Raw genomic sequence first — 14,035 nt, forward strand, 5'->3', positions numbered from 1 at the left:
TTAGCTGCTAAGATTGTTGCTTCCCTGATTGCCCATGCTTCTGCTGCCAGGCTGGAGTTTGCGTGAAAGGTTGCAGATGTTCCACCTCTTATCCTCCCATTACTGTCTCTAATGACTACCACTGCAGCCCCCTTTTTTGGAAGTAATCGAGAAGGCCGCGCTCACATTGATCTTTAGCCAACCTTGTGGGGGAGCTCTCCAAATTACTGGTACAACTCTTGATCCTCTTTGCTTGTGGTTACTGTTTGTGTGAGAGTCTAACGATTTATATATTTCTTGCTCAATGATTCTTGCTTGTATTAGAGTAGATATTCGATTAGGATCTGCTTGTTGAAATTGCTTGTTATTCCTTGCTTTCCATATTGTCTATTGTCTAGGTAGTGACTCCAATTCTACTCCAATTCACTTTCTTTTCTTTTGTGTCTCCTGTTTTTAATTTGTTGAGCTCTTCTTGTAACCATACTGCAACTGATGTCACTGTTTTCCTAGTTGGTATGTACTGAGTTTGTGAGCCGAACCAAACTGCTCTAGTCCAGTCACAAAGTAAAAGGGCATGTACAATAGTTTCTTCCTCCTGCATACAAATAGGACATAGACTGTAGTGAGTGACTTTCTTTTTTATTAAATTTGTTCTTACCGGTAAGATGTCATGAGTTGCTCGCCATAAGAACATTTTTATTTTTTGTGGGACCTTCATCTGCCAAATTCCTTTCCATAAGTCCTCCAACCTATTGCTCCCTGGTGACATGCTTATTTGTGCATATTCCTCCTCTTTTTTTGCTATGTGGTACCCAGTCTTCACTGTATATTCTCCATCCTGTCTGAAAGGCCAAATCAGCTTGTCTTGACTTCTAATCCTGCATACTGGGATTTGAAGTATTTTTTCAGCTATGTAGGATGAAAATATGCTTTGAACTTTGGATGCATCTCATTCTCTAGCACTAGTGAGGAGCTCTTCCACTTTAAAATCGCAGGGATTTTCTTTATTTAAGGGATAAGTAAGACCATGAATCCAATTGTTCTCGAGACGTTTATCTTATCACCCTGACCTATACTCCATTTCGCATGATTTTTTAGGAGCTCCCTTCCCCGAAGTATACTGTTCCAATCCAAGAGCCTTTTCCTTGTTTTTCCACCTCCCAGAAATCACAATTGGGAAAATAAATAGCTTTGAGAATTTTAACCCAAATAGCATCTGTGCTTTTGACGATTCTCCAAGCTTGCTTTGTTAACTGAGCTATGTTCTGGTGATGAAATTCCTTGAATCCAATGCCTCCTTCTTTTTTGCTAGTGCATAATTTAGACCATGCTTTCCAATGAATTCCTCTTTCTTTTCCATGGTTTTTCCACCAAAATCTAGTCACTTTTGCGCACAGCTTCTTGCAGAATTTTTTTGGGAATTTGAGGACGCTCATTGCATAGGTTTGGATAGCTTGAATAACTACTTTGATGAGGACCTCTTTTCCGGCTTGGTTTAAGAGACTCTCTTTCCACCCTTCGATTTTACCTTCTACCTTTTTCGCAATCCTCTCCAGGGATTTGTTCTTTTATCTACCCCATTGGGCTAGTAAACCTAAGTATTTTCCCGGTCTATCCCATGTTGGAAAGTTCAAAATTTTTTCGATGTTGACTCTGGTTTGGATAGTAAATGATTGCCAAAGGTTATTCCTGATTTCTCCAGATTGATTACTTGTCCTTATGCGGATGTGTAGCGATTTAATACTTGAATGATTTGATATATCTCTTTTTTCTTGGCTCCTGAAAAGATAATGCAATCTCCAGCAAAGAGTAAATGAGTTATAATAGGGGGCTGATGGGGCTAATTTTATTCCCGAAATCAAATTTTTATTAAGAGCTTTGTCCATTAGAATAGTAAGAACTTCCGAAGCAATAATGAAGATATAAGGGGATAGAGGGTCTCCCTGTCTCAGTCCTTTTTGCGGGATGATTTCATTTGGGAGGACTCCATTGATTTTGAACTTGTAGCTCACACTTCTGATGCATTCTATCGTCAGCTTGATCCACTTTTGGTGGAAGCCAAAAGCTCTAAGTACCTCCTCTATGTAATCTCACTCCATTCTATCATATGCTTTGTTCATGTCCAGTCTGATAGTAAGATCTTGAAAACTTCCTTTCCCTTTTTTGGTTATTTTATGGAAGGCCTCCTGAACTATTATGATGTTGTCTTGTATCATTCTTCCTCTAAGAAAGGCGCTCTGAGTTGGAGAGATGAGCTTGTTCATGATATTCCTAAGACTAGCCACCATGACCTTGCAGATGATCTTATAAATAAAGTTACAACAGCTTATAGCTCTCAATTGGCTCAATGATTCTGCTTGTTTGGTTTCTGGCACTAGAACCACTTGAGTTTCATTGACTTCCTTGGGTATTGTACCAACCTGAAAGAAATGCTTGACCACAGAGCATATATCTTCTTTGATGGTGTCCCAGTGTTTTTGGCAAAATTGGCCTCCTAAGCCATCCGACCCTAGTGCTCGATTCTCCTCCATGCTCAATGCCACATCTTTTACTTCCTCCATTGTGAGCTCTTGGAGGAGATTCCTGTTCATCTCTTCGGTCACTCTATTAGGGATGACTTTGATGCATTCTGTTAAATTAACCTTGCCTCTGGTTTTGTACAGCTCCTTGTTGTACTCTTCGATCTTCCTTAGGATATCAGTTTGGTTTTGAACCCAATTACCTCTTGTATCCTTCAACCTGTCAATGTGGTGTCCCTCCTTTGGATAGTTGACACATGAAAAAACACAGTGTTGCTATCACCTACCTTAAGCCATCTAATTCTAGCCCTTTGTCCCCAAAATTTCTCATCCTGATTCCAAAGCTCTTTTATCTTCTGTTTGGCTTCCTTGATCTGATTTTGTTGGTGAGTTGTGTGTGGAGAATTTTGGAAGTGCTGAACTTTTAGTTTCCATCTTGAGATTTCTTTGTATGCCCTTTTGAAATTTCTTCTATTCCATTCTTTTAGGTCAGTTATACACCTTTTAGTTTTGTTGATTAGTGTCTCCCATTCTTTTCCCGACCTGATTCCATTTTGCCAACCTTTCCTAATAACCTCTTTGTAGTTGGTGTGGATTTTGAAAACCACAAACTAACCGACAAGTGCATCGGGTCGTATCAAGTAATACCTCAGGTGAGTGAGGGTCGATCCCACAAGGATTGATGGACCAAGCAATAATAGTTGAGTGATTCACTTAATCAGACAAGCAGAAAAGAGTGTTTTGAATTCAAATTGTATTAAACAGTAAATCAGAAAGTTTAAGAAAGCAAACAGTAAATTGGTTGTGAGAAATAATGTGAGAAAACAGTTGAGGTTTTAGAGATGTTCAGATTTCAGGATTAACAATTCTTACTAACCACTTTGATTATGCAAAGATTCAATTCACAGCAAACTTTAAGTGATTAGATTTCAATTGCTTGGTAATTTAATCCTTCTCTAACTTAATCAACCGCCAATTCCTTGGTCACTTAATCTAATTAGAGGGTTTAGGTTCAAATCCTAGTTTATAAGCCACATAAAACCCTAAAGATCCAGAGATGATATGATTATATGTCATATGATTATATGTCACATATCACATTAAATCCAGATAATTAGAGAGTTATGAGAATTCAATTTCAAGCTGTTATTCAGGTGAGATAACTTTTCCAAGAGTCAACAAGAATTCAAGTTAGAAAAGAGTTATTTTCCAATATACTCTAATTCTTAGGATGAAGAACGAAACTGATTCTTGAATGTAAAATCAATGCATAAATCAAAAGTAGGAAACAATAGTTATTAATCCATCCAAATAAATAGAGCTCCTAACCTTAATAATGGTGGATTAGTTGCTCATGGTGTGAAAAACCCTAACAGAGAAAAGTGTCAAGTGCGGAATAGGAGAAGAAGAGCAGAGGAGAGAAGAAAGAGAGAAGCCCGAAGGGTTAATCTTTTCTCCTTTTATATCTAACCTAATTGTTTTGAAAATTAAATTCAGAAACCTAATTAATATCCTTTTCTAATAAAAAATAAATTAAAATATAATGTAAATACACGTGGGGACCATCCTGGGTGCAGTTGGTGGCGCCATACTCGGAAGAAGTGGTGCCTGACTTGAGCATCACTTGAGTGCATGGCGTTTGGCTTAGAGAGAGTGACGTCCAACTTGAGGAGTAGGTGTGGCGCCATACTTGGTAATCTAGGCGTTTGGCTTGAGGACTTGTGATGTATGGCGTTCGACATGGCGCCAAACGCCGTGACGTGGCGTTTGGCGCCACCTTCTGCTCCAAATCCAGCGAGTAAGTATAAACTATTATATATCGTTGGAAAGCTCAGCTTTCTAGTGCCGCTGGAACCGCGTCATTTGGACCTTTATAGCTCAAGTTATACTCGTTGGAGTGTGAAGAGGTCAAGGTTGACAGCATCCACGAATTCTCTTTGCACTTTGCCAAACTCGCCCAAATGCCACCTGTAATGAATCAAATTGCAAAACAACTCAAAGTAGCATTCATGGTGGCTTAAAACACCTAAATCTCAGAATAATATAGAAATCCACATGCAAATTACTAAGAAAAGATAAGAAAGATGCTCACGTACCAACAGTCTTTCCTGTCATCCCAATATGATTCATATCTGAACATTCTAGGTCTTCTCTGCTCTGGTTTAGTGTTGAGAAGGAGGGGCTAGTGGTCAGATGAAATAGCTGGTGTAGCTATGAGTGTGACATGTTCAAACATTTTTCTCCAACCCCAATTCACTAATGCTCTGTTGATTCTTTCTCGGGTGACAATATTGTCTCTTGGATTGCTAAACCATGTGAATTTACTCCCCTTAAGGTCAATATCCATGAGCTCCCTCTTATTAACTAGCTCTCTGAACTTTTCAATTTGGTTTTTGGTCTTGGGGTGGTTGCCGGTTTTCTCCTCCTGATTTAAGATATCATTGAAATCACCAATAAAGCAACATGGGTCATCTGCCAAGTCACTGGCTTTGGCCAGCAGCTTCCAAGTTTTCCTCCGTTGCTGAAAAATGGGATTGCCATAAGTAAAACAACACTTTCATGGTTGGTTAGCATTAAAATTATGGCACCAAGAATAAACTGAAACATCCACTTTTTCATTCCTCAAGTCACATAGCCCTTCGGATAAGCCCTGGGCTCTACACAAAATGCATTCTTGAAATGTAAACTCCTAGCTAACTTCCTAGTCTTTTCTTCTTTGGCTTTAGTTTCCATAAGATAGATAATGACCGGCTTGTACTGTTTGCACAGATCTTTTAACTCAAAAACTGTCACAAAAGCCGCCACTCCACAACAGTTCCAACTGAGAATGATCATGGCTGAGTTGGGGGCATCATAAGACCCGCCTCTTCGGCCATAGATGGCGCTCCTTGGTCAGCAGTATCTCTGTTGCTTCTCCCTTGGTCATTTCCTGCCTTGCTTTTCTTGTTAACTCTTGATTGTTGGTCTTCTTCCCAACTCTGTTCAGTTAATCTCATGGGGATAGTGTTGTCTCTCTTTCTTTTTATCTTCAGATTTTTTTTGAAGCCTCTGCTAAGCACTTCCTCCCATCTTGCCATGCCCCTGCTCTTTTGGTTGTTGGCCTCTGAGTCTTTCTCTTCATTATCCGATGCTGGCTCTACAAAGTAGGTTTCTCCTTTCTCTGTTTTGTGAATTTGCTTTCCTTGTTGTTCGGAGAGTACTTCATTGCTTCTTTCCCTCTTATCTCCCATTTTGATCGAAAAATTCTTATGGCACGGCCTCTTGTACTATAATTTTCTCATTGTCTTCTTTTTTCCATTCGGTGCGTACCTTGGAAAGGGGGAGATGATAGTCTTTGGGGCCTTTTCTTTGTTTGAGACATTTTGGGGAGAGGTTTGGTTATTTTGTAGGTCCATATTCATCTCATTGTTACTTGCTATTTGGGTTTGGTTTTCTATGTTGAATTTTCCTTTTTGTGTTGGATTGGGCCCTGTCCACTTTGATGGTTCAGCTATACATTCTCCTGTATATTGCTCATGTTGAATTTGTGCCCCATCTTTTTTCCCTGTGGTTTTGGCATTGACTTTGTTTAGGGTGTGTGTGGTTAAGGGAATATTAGAGTATTTTCAGAAATATTTAGATGGGAATATTTTATTTCTATGTTTGTTTTAAAGTTTAAAAATATATTCTCAGATAAATTTTATTCTCTGGAATCAAAATATCACCAATTTCATTTCCATTTCCCTCTTGGTTATCTTTAATTCCAATGGAAATAGAATGTGTATAACAAAGTAAAAAGACTAAAATACCTTTACTAATTTAACTTTTTTTTCTCTTTTTTCAGATTTTTCCCAACTCATTTCATCAAAAAACCAAACCCTAGCGGAGTCCTTCCTCCATGAAAACCAAACCCTAGCAAGTTTTTTTCCCAAATTCATGGAGGCTCCGTCGGCGCCGCTTTGCCGCCGATTTGGATTTGCATGACCACCGTGCTCCTTGTTTGCATTTGTGTTCGTCATCACATCTCACCTCGGTTCACTGCGACTGTATTTTCGCACCACCATCGTCATGACTCTATTCGGATCCTTTGCGTTGTGTGGTCACGTCTGTCCTCTCTCCTCCGTCGCCTCCGCATTTGCTCGAGTTGTGCTTCCTGTTCGTGTCGTCTCCCTCGCCTCTCTCCTCGCGTCTCAACAATAACCATCAAAGCATAGAATTTTTTTCAAGCATAGAATCTTCTTCTTGAGGTAAGGATTTTACATTGTTAGCGCTGTATGACTTTCTGCTAGAACTTGTGGTTTGACATTGTTTATGTTTGGATTTTTATTTTTATTTGTTATTTATTTTTTTTCTGAACTCTGTTTCTGCCCGAATATGACATGCTAAATTGAATATGACATATATATTTGTACATATTATGGTGGATTGAATCAAAGGTTGAATGCTAAGGTTATAAAACAGAGTTGTGTTTCACCTTTTGATCAATGTATATATAATACAAAGGCTATGGTAGATTGAATCAAAGGTTGAATGTTGAGATTATAAAATAGAATTGTATTTTTTTTCTACTGATTCTGTTTTCAATCACATGAAATTGATAGGCATATATTCTGCTGATTCTGTTTTTTTTTTCTCCTGAGATTTTAAGACATATATTTGTCCTTTGAATACTTTTTTTTCCAATTTTTTGCCCTACCCTCAGAATAATTATTGCATACTGTAATGAGTCTAGTGACATTACATAGGTGAACTAAATTTGACAATTTAGGGCTGCGAAAGAACAATTATTTATTCACGGTTGCTAAGAGAGAAATGTTTGTTGGTAGTTCATGTGTATAAGTTATGTCCAAGCTTCGTTTTTTCTGAAAAGGTGAATCGATTGAGCTTTACTTATTCATAGTTCAATTTTCACTTTTGTTTGAATTGATTATGTGAGATCATTTCAAATTTTTAATACATGGATATCAGTATATGTATCTGTATAAATCTCACCCACGTGTTCATATTCTTTTGATTTTAGTGATTATCTTAGTTGTTGGATTATATAAAATCTTGCAGCTTTAAAAATTTCTCTTCAAATATTGACAATTAGTGTAACTGTTTTACTTTATGCTGATTTGAGGAATAGTCTATACTTCAAATATTGTCATTTGCTTGGATATCAGGATGTGCTTTTATCATATTTTTTCTTATATTAGATATAATGTATGCTTTTTCCAAAGTGCTTATTAGTTATTAATTTGTAAATGAAAAATTGTTTTATTTGTGTTATTTTCTGCTTATTAATCTATGAAGAATGGAAGAAAATTCTTGACCTAATTTAAAGCAAACTAAGCGTCAATAGACGCCATGCAAAACTAGTTGAGTATTTGGTGGAGTTTGCAACTACTTATTGAAGGTGTGACAATAGTACATTCAAATTCGGTTATGGAAAATATTTGAAAAAAAATGATGTGATCTTAACGTACAATTTTTTAACATAATACTTGTTTTTTTCATTTATAATTGTATAGTTGTGTTATAATTGTATAGTTTGTTAATTTACAATAGAAAAATGCCTTTTTGGATGAATTGTGGGGCCATTGTATGAAAATTCGGTTTATTGAATTTAGTCTTAGAAGTAATAATTCTAAATTGTTATGCTATGTTTAGGCTAATCCACACATTGGATAAGGGTGAAATTGCTTAAGAGATAATATTTTGCAATAATTGAGATGATGGGCACGGCTGGGAGTGGATTTGGTTGAAACGATAAAGATAAAATGATTGTAATGAAGCGACAAATTTTTAATGAATAGAAGAGCATAAATTCTAGACAACTTTTCTTAATTCAATTTTATTTATCTTAACTTTTTAATATTTATTGCTTATTTTTCTTTTAATTTCAGTCCCATCCTAATGTTAATGGCCTCTACAATAAACCATTTTCACATTTTGAAGAGTTAGAAATAGCATTTGGTAGAGATAGGGCTCAAGAAGCAATGTAGAAAATGTAACTCAAGCAGTTGCTACTATGGAGGCTGAGCGCAAAGCAAACTTGAGTGAGGCAAGTGAATAAAAATATCCAATCAAATTTGGAAGAGACTAAAATTAAATATGAAGCTAATTCTAAACAATTGACTCTAGTTTATGTATATAAATTCACTTATTGTTGACTCTACTATTGTGTACTTTCTTGAATTTCATTAGTTCAATATATTCTTGATTCTTGAGTCACATATTCATATATTATTCTTCCCTTACAGAGCAATTTTTTATTTTAAAGTTGCCCTCACTCACTCGAGCCTAAAGTTTTAAAGATAGGGTGTAACATAATTTTATTGATTGAAAAAAAAATCAAATAGAGATATGAAAGGTGTTCCTACCATTTCAAATGAATTTGCTATAAAGTAGAAACACCTTTAATATCTCTAACTAATCTTTTTTTTTTTTTCTTCAATCAATGAAATTGTGTAACACCCTATATTTAAAACCTTAGGCTTGAGTGAAGGGGACAACGTTAAAATAAAAAATTGTGCTATAAGTAAAGAATAGTATATGAATAAGTGAATCAAGAACCAAGAAAACAGTAACTATTAAACTAACGAAGAATAAAAAAACAAACAGTAACTATTGAACTAATGAAAAATCACTCCAAAATTTAAGGAAGTACACAATAATAAGATCAATAATAAGTGAATTTATCTACATGAACTCGAGTCAATTGCTTACAAATCAGTTTCATATTCAATTTCAGTCTCTTCCAAATTTGCTTGGGTGTTTTCATTCACTTGTCGATCATTCAAGTTTGCTTGGTGCTTAGCCTCTATAGTAGCAACTGCTTGAGTTACATTTTCTGCATTGCCTACTTGAGCCCTATCTCTACCAAATGCTGTTCCCAACTCTTCAAAATGTGAAAATGGTTTATTGTAGAGGCCATTAGCATTAGGATGGAATTGAAATTAAAAAAAAAAAAGTAAGTAATAAATATTAAAAAGCTAAGATAAATAAAATTGAATTAAGAAAGTTGTTTAGAATTTACACTCTTCCATTCATTGAAAATTTGTCGTCCCACTACAATCATTTTATCTTTGTCGTTCCAACCAAATCCATTCCTGTGCCCATCTATCTCAACTATTGCAAAATATTGTCTTTTAAGCAATTTCACCCTTGATTCAATGTGTGGATTAGCCTATAAATAGCATAACAATTTAGAGTTATTACTACTAAGACTAAATTCAATTCATCCAAAAAGGCATTTTTATATTGTAAATTAACAAACTATATAATTATAAACGAAAAAAGCAAGTATTATGTTAAAAAATTATACCTTAAGATCACATTGAGGGATCTTTTCATGAAACATTTTTTCTTTTTTCCAAATGTTTTTTATAATCGGATTTGAACGTGCCATTGTCACACTTTCACGAAGTAGTTGCAAGCTCCACCAAATACTCAACTAGTTTTGCATTTTCGTGTGGCATCCATTGATACTTAGTTTGCTTTGAATTAGGTCGAGAATTCTCTTCCATTCTCTATAGATTAATAAGCAGAATAATTTTTCATTTACAAATTAATAACTAATAAGCACTTTGGAAAAAGCATACTTTATATCTAATATAAGAAAACTATGATAAAAGTACATCCCAATGTAGATGTAAATTAATAGCAGCAAAAAAAAGCATAGATCATTCCTCAAATCAGCAGAAAGTAAAACAGTCACACTAATTATCAATATTGGGAGAGAAATTCTTAAATTATTATCTATAACAAGCAGATGACAATAACTTAAATCATATCAACCATCCAAGATTCTACATAATCCAACAACTAAGATAATCACTAAAACCAAAAGAATATGAATACGTGGGTGAGATTCATATGGTACATATTCTGATATCCATGTGTTGAAAATTTGAAATGATCTCACATAATCAATTGAAACAAAAGTGAAAATTGAAAAAATGAATAAGTAAAATTGATTCGTCTTTCCAGTAAGCTTGGACATGATTTATACACATGAACTACTAACAAATTTGTCTCGCTTAGCGAAAGTGAATAAATAAGTGTTCTTTCATAGTCCTAAATTGTCAAATTTGGTTCACTTATGTAATATCACTGAAATCATTACAGTATACAATAATTATTCCTGAAACAGAAAAAAATAGAATCAGCAGAATATATGTCTATCAATTTCATGTAACTGAAAATAGAATCAGTAAAAAAAACACAATTCTGTTTTATAACCTTTGATTCAATCCACCATAACATGTACAAATATATATGCCATATTCAATTTAGCATGTCATATTCTAGTAGAAATAGAGAGAGTTCAGTAAAAAAAATAAAAATAAAAATCCAAATATAAACAATGTCAAACCACACGTTTTAACAGAAATCGCTAACAGTTTAAAATCCTTACCTGAAGAAGATTTTGTGCTTGAAAAAGATTCTGTGCTTTGATGGTTATTGCGGAGACGTGAGGAGGGAGACGACACGAACAGAAAGCACAACTCGAGCTGGGGAGAGCAACCGAGCTCAAATGGAGAGAGGCCAGACATTACCACACAACGCGAAGGATCCGAACAGAGTCGCGAAGATGCAGTCGCAGTGAATCGAGGTGAGCTGTGATGATGAACACGAACGCAAACAAGGAGCGTGGTGGTCATGCAAATCGGTGGCGAAGCGGCCTCCATGAATTTGTAGAAAAAATCTCGCTAGGATTTGGTTTTTATGGAGGAAGGACTCTGCTAAGGTTTGCTTTTTTTATGAAATGAGTTGAGGAAAAAAATCTGAAAAAAGAGGAAAAGAGTTAAATTAGCAATGGTATTTTGATCTTTTTATTTTGTTATACACATTTCATTCTCATTGGAATTAAAGATAACCAGAGGGAGATGGAAATGAAATTGGTGATATTTTGATTCCAAAAAATAAAATTTATTTGAGAATATATTTTTAAACTTTGAAACAAATATGAGAATAAAATATTCCCATCTAAATATTCTAATATTCACTCAACCACACATACTCTAAGGATAATAGCTCCAATGTGATTGATGATGTTGTGATTGCTGTCTCGAGGGGGTTTAACTTGTAACAATGGATTTGCATTCTATTTTGTTTCTTTCTTATCGCCACCTAAATCTCGTGCTTCTTGTATTTTCAATTTTCTGGATGTCACTTCCATTTCAGAAATTCTTTGTATAATTGTATCCAGCGGGTTTTGCTATTGTCCTCTGAGCTGTGGTTGTCACAACTCTCCCTCTCTTTCGCTTGGTTCCCACGCGCCTCGTCTCGTTTCAATTTTCTTCATCTTTCTCCTGTCCTCCTTCCATGGTTAGCGGTTTGGCTCCGGTTGTTCCTAAACCTACATCATACCGCAGTTTGGATGGCTTTAAAATTTTTGTTCCTAAACCTACATCATACCGCAGTTTGGATGGCTTTAAAATTTTTGCAGTTCTTTTTCTCGTGACCGATGATACCGCAGTTAAAGCAATAGCAATCCTGAAGCTCACCTCTGCCCAAGTAGAAGCCGGTGTGGAGAGGCTGGTAACATCTATGAATACCCAGATTTCGTTTCTTTTTGACTGTCTTTGAAGCTGATTAGGACAGTGTTTCTTGCAACTTTTGAAATAGAGACATCTTTTGGGTTACCTCACATTCTTAGGATGGAGTTCTTGATCATTTTGAATTTGACTTCTTTTTCTGACATGATTTTACCTACTATGTTGTAGCAATCATGTTTATATCCTGGGCTTGGGTTGGGATTCATATATATGGTCTTGCCTTCAATAGGATCTAATCCCATGTTGGCCATGTTTCAGGTTTGAGAGAGGAGATCAAAAGATGAGATAGCCTATTTGGTGAAGAGATTTGGAGGGGATAAACTGTGGGAGCATAAAGAAGAAAAAACGGTTGGGTAAGTTAAGGTATGGAAGGTCTTGATAAAGATGGTTAAAAGGTTGAGAGTGGTTAGATGAGGGGAATACAATGTTTTAAGGTAAGTATGGAATGGGGTCAGCTTCTGGTTAAGGAGCACTTGAAATAGGGAAAATGGTGTTTGTTGAGTTAGAAGTTTTCAAGAATGTGAGAAGCTCAGAGTTGAATGATGTTATGTTCAAGGAGATGTTTTCAATAATATGAGTTGGAGATAGGAAAGGGAAGAACCTCCCTCATGAAGAACCTAAAGTTCTTAATTACTCTCCAAGCGAGAGAGAAAATCCCTCCACCAGGGGAAAAATAATAAAATATACAATGATGACTCTATTTTTTTATTTTTATTTTTTGTAATCTCTCTTTTTTTCTTTTCTAACTTTTCAAAACGGAATTTCAGTTGCTCCAAACTAAAAGGATCTACAAATCCCTTGCCCCAAAGTACGTACTACTTGACCTGTCCATCTCTCATGAGTTGGTAAAGCTAAAACAATAAATACTTGTAGGTCATAAAAAATGGGTAAAACGGTCCACTTCACATATGAACAAAAAATACTTGTTGGTGGACATGATTTTGTTTTTTCGGTATAAGTTGGTGGACTTTAAGTAGGTCATTGTTTTTCTTAGCCCAAAATTATTGGTTCACACAATGATGGGCCTAGTAGACTTAAAGAATCTAAATTGTAATGGTTTCTTAGGAGACTAATCACCTTGAGTGTTTTTTTTTGTCTAACCAACGTGAGTTAGTTTAGTAATTAATTCACAGATCTGTGTAAATAAATGTTGGAGATTAATAAAATTCTATTGTTTTTATAATTTTTTCTTTTTTTTTGTTATAAAATTTTTAAAATAAACACGAAAAAATGAAGATATAAGATGAAAATACAATAGTTTGTTAGATATCATATAATACATAGATTTCAAGTGTATGTATACGATGTATATCCTATTCGAAAATAATGGTAGCCTCCAATAATGTATAAGCTCTTTCAATTCCTGCCAAAATGTTGGAATTTTTATATTCTTTCTTATGCTATACAACTTGCATTATTATTGTTCCCTTTCCATGCCAAGAATAAGTAGCTTAAATGGCTTCACCATTTTGTCAAAACAAAATTTTGAAGATTATGATAGAAGGAAACTATTTTCATATAAACTAATTAATTAAATAATATATAAATAGCAGGTCATACCCACTTCTGTACTTACCGATATATATCCCATATGTTCTTCTTTTTCCATCACTCAATATAAATATATAGTTCAATAATTATTCTTATCCGAATCTTCAAATTCTGAATCAATTAGAGTCTAGATATATACTCATCAATCGGGTCACATGTTTATGGAAATGTCTCGAATTGAATAGGACTAATTGAGTGATTATTACTAATTAGTCTTAATTTGGTGGCTTTGTGTTCCCTCAAGTTTTCAGCATCTCTTACCCACCAAAGAATTCTAACTCACAAGCAATGTTACGTTGTATAGAGCCCATGCCAATAATAATTTATTTAAACAAAAAAAAAAAAGACACTTGTTATGTGAATCAAAACTAATATAATAAGTTTAGACTTCAAAAGAGGAAGAGAAAAAAAAAAAGGAAAATTCTATTTATAACATTTAATTCAATCCATTTAGACATTCAC

The 14,035-nt window shown here is 35.1% G+C and overlaps 3 long non-coding RNA genes across 4 annotated transcripts; 1 reads left to right on the forward strand and 2 right to left on the reverse strand.

The window, feature by feature from the left end:
- LOC110262614 lies at nt 51-12,734 on the forward strand. The gene is made up of 2 exons (XR_002347487.1): nt 51-209; nt 12,281-12,734. It is a non-coding gene; the product is annotated as an uncharacterized LOC110262614 (long non-coding RNA).
- LOC110262615 lies at nt 4,125-5,260 on the reverse strand. Its single transcript, XR_002347488.1, has 2 exons — nt 4,595-5,260; nt 4,125-4,466 (listed from the first exon to the last, which is right to left on the reverse strand). It is a non-coding gene; the product is annotated as an uncharacterized LOC110262615 (long non-coding RNA).
- On the reverse strand, nt 7,967-12,281 carry LOC107644455. 2 transcript variants are annotated; one of them, XR_002347486.1, is made up of 3 exons: nt 11,872-12,281; nt 11,485-11,823; nt 7,967-11,248 (listed from the first exon to the last, which is right to left on the reverse strand). It is a non-coding gene; the product is annotated as an uncharacterized LOC107644455 (long non-coding RNA). The 2 variants fall into 2 exon arrangements; XR_002347485.1 differs by having other exon boundaries at nt 11,485-12,281.

The sequence above is a fragment of the Arachis ipaensis genome, chromosome B05 (genome assembly GCF_000816755.2).
Source record: "Arachis ipaensis cultivar K30076 chromosome B05, Araip1.1, whole genome shotgun sequence".
NCBI lineage: Eukaryota > Viridiplantae > Streptophyta > Magnoliopsida > Fabales > Fabaceae > Arachis > Arachis ipaensis.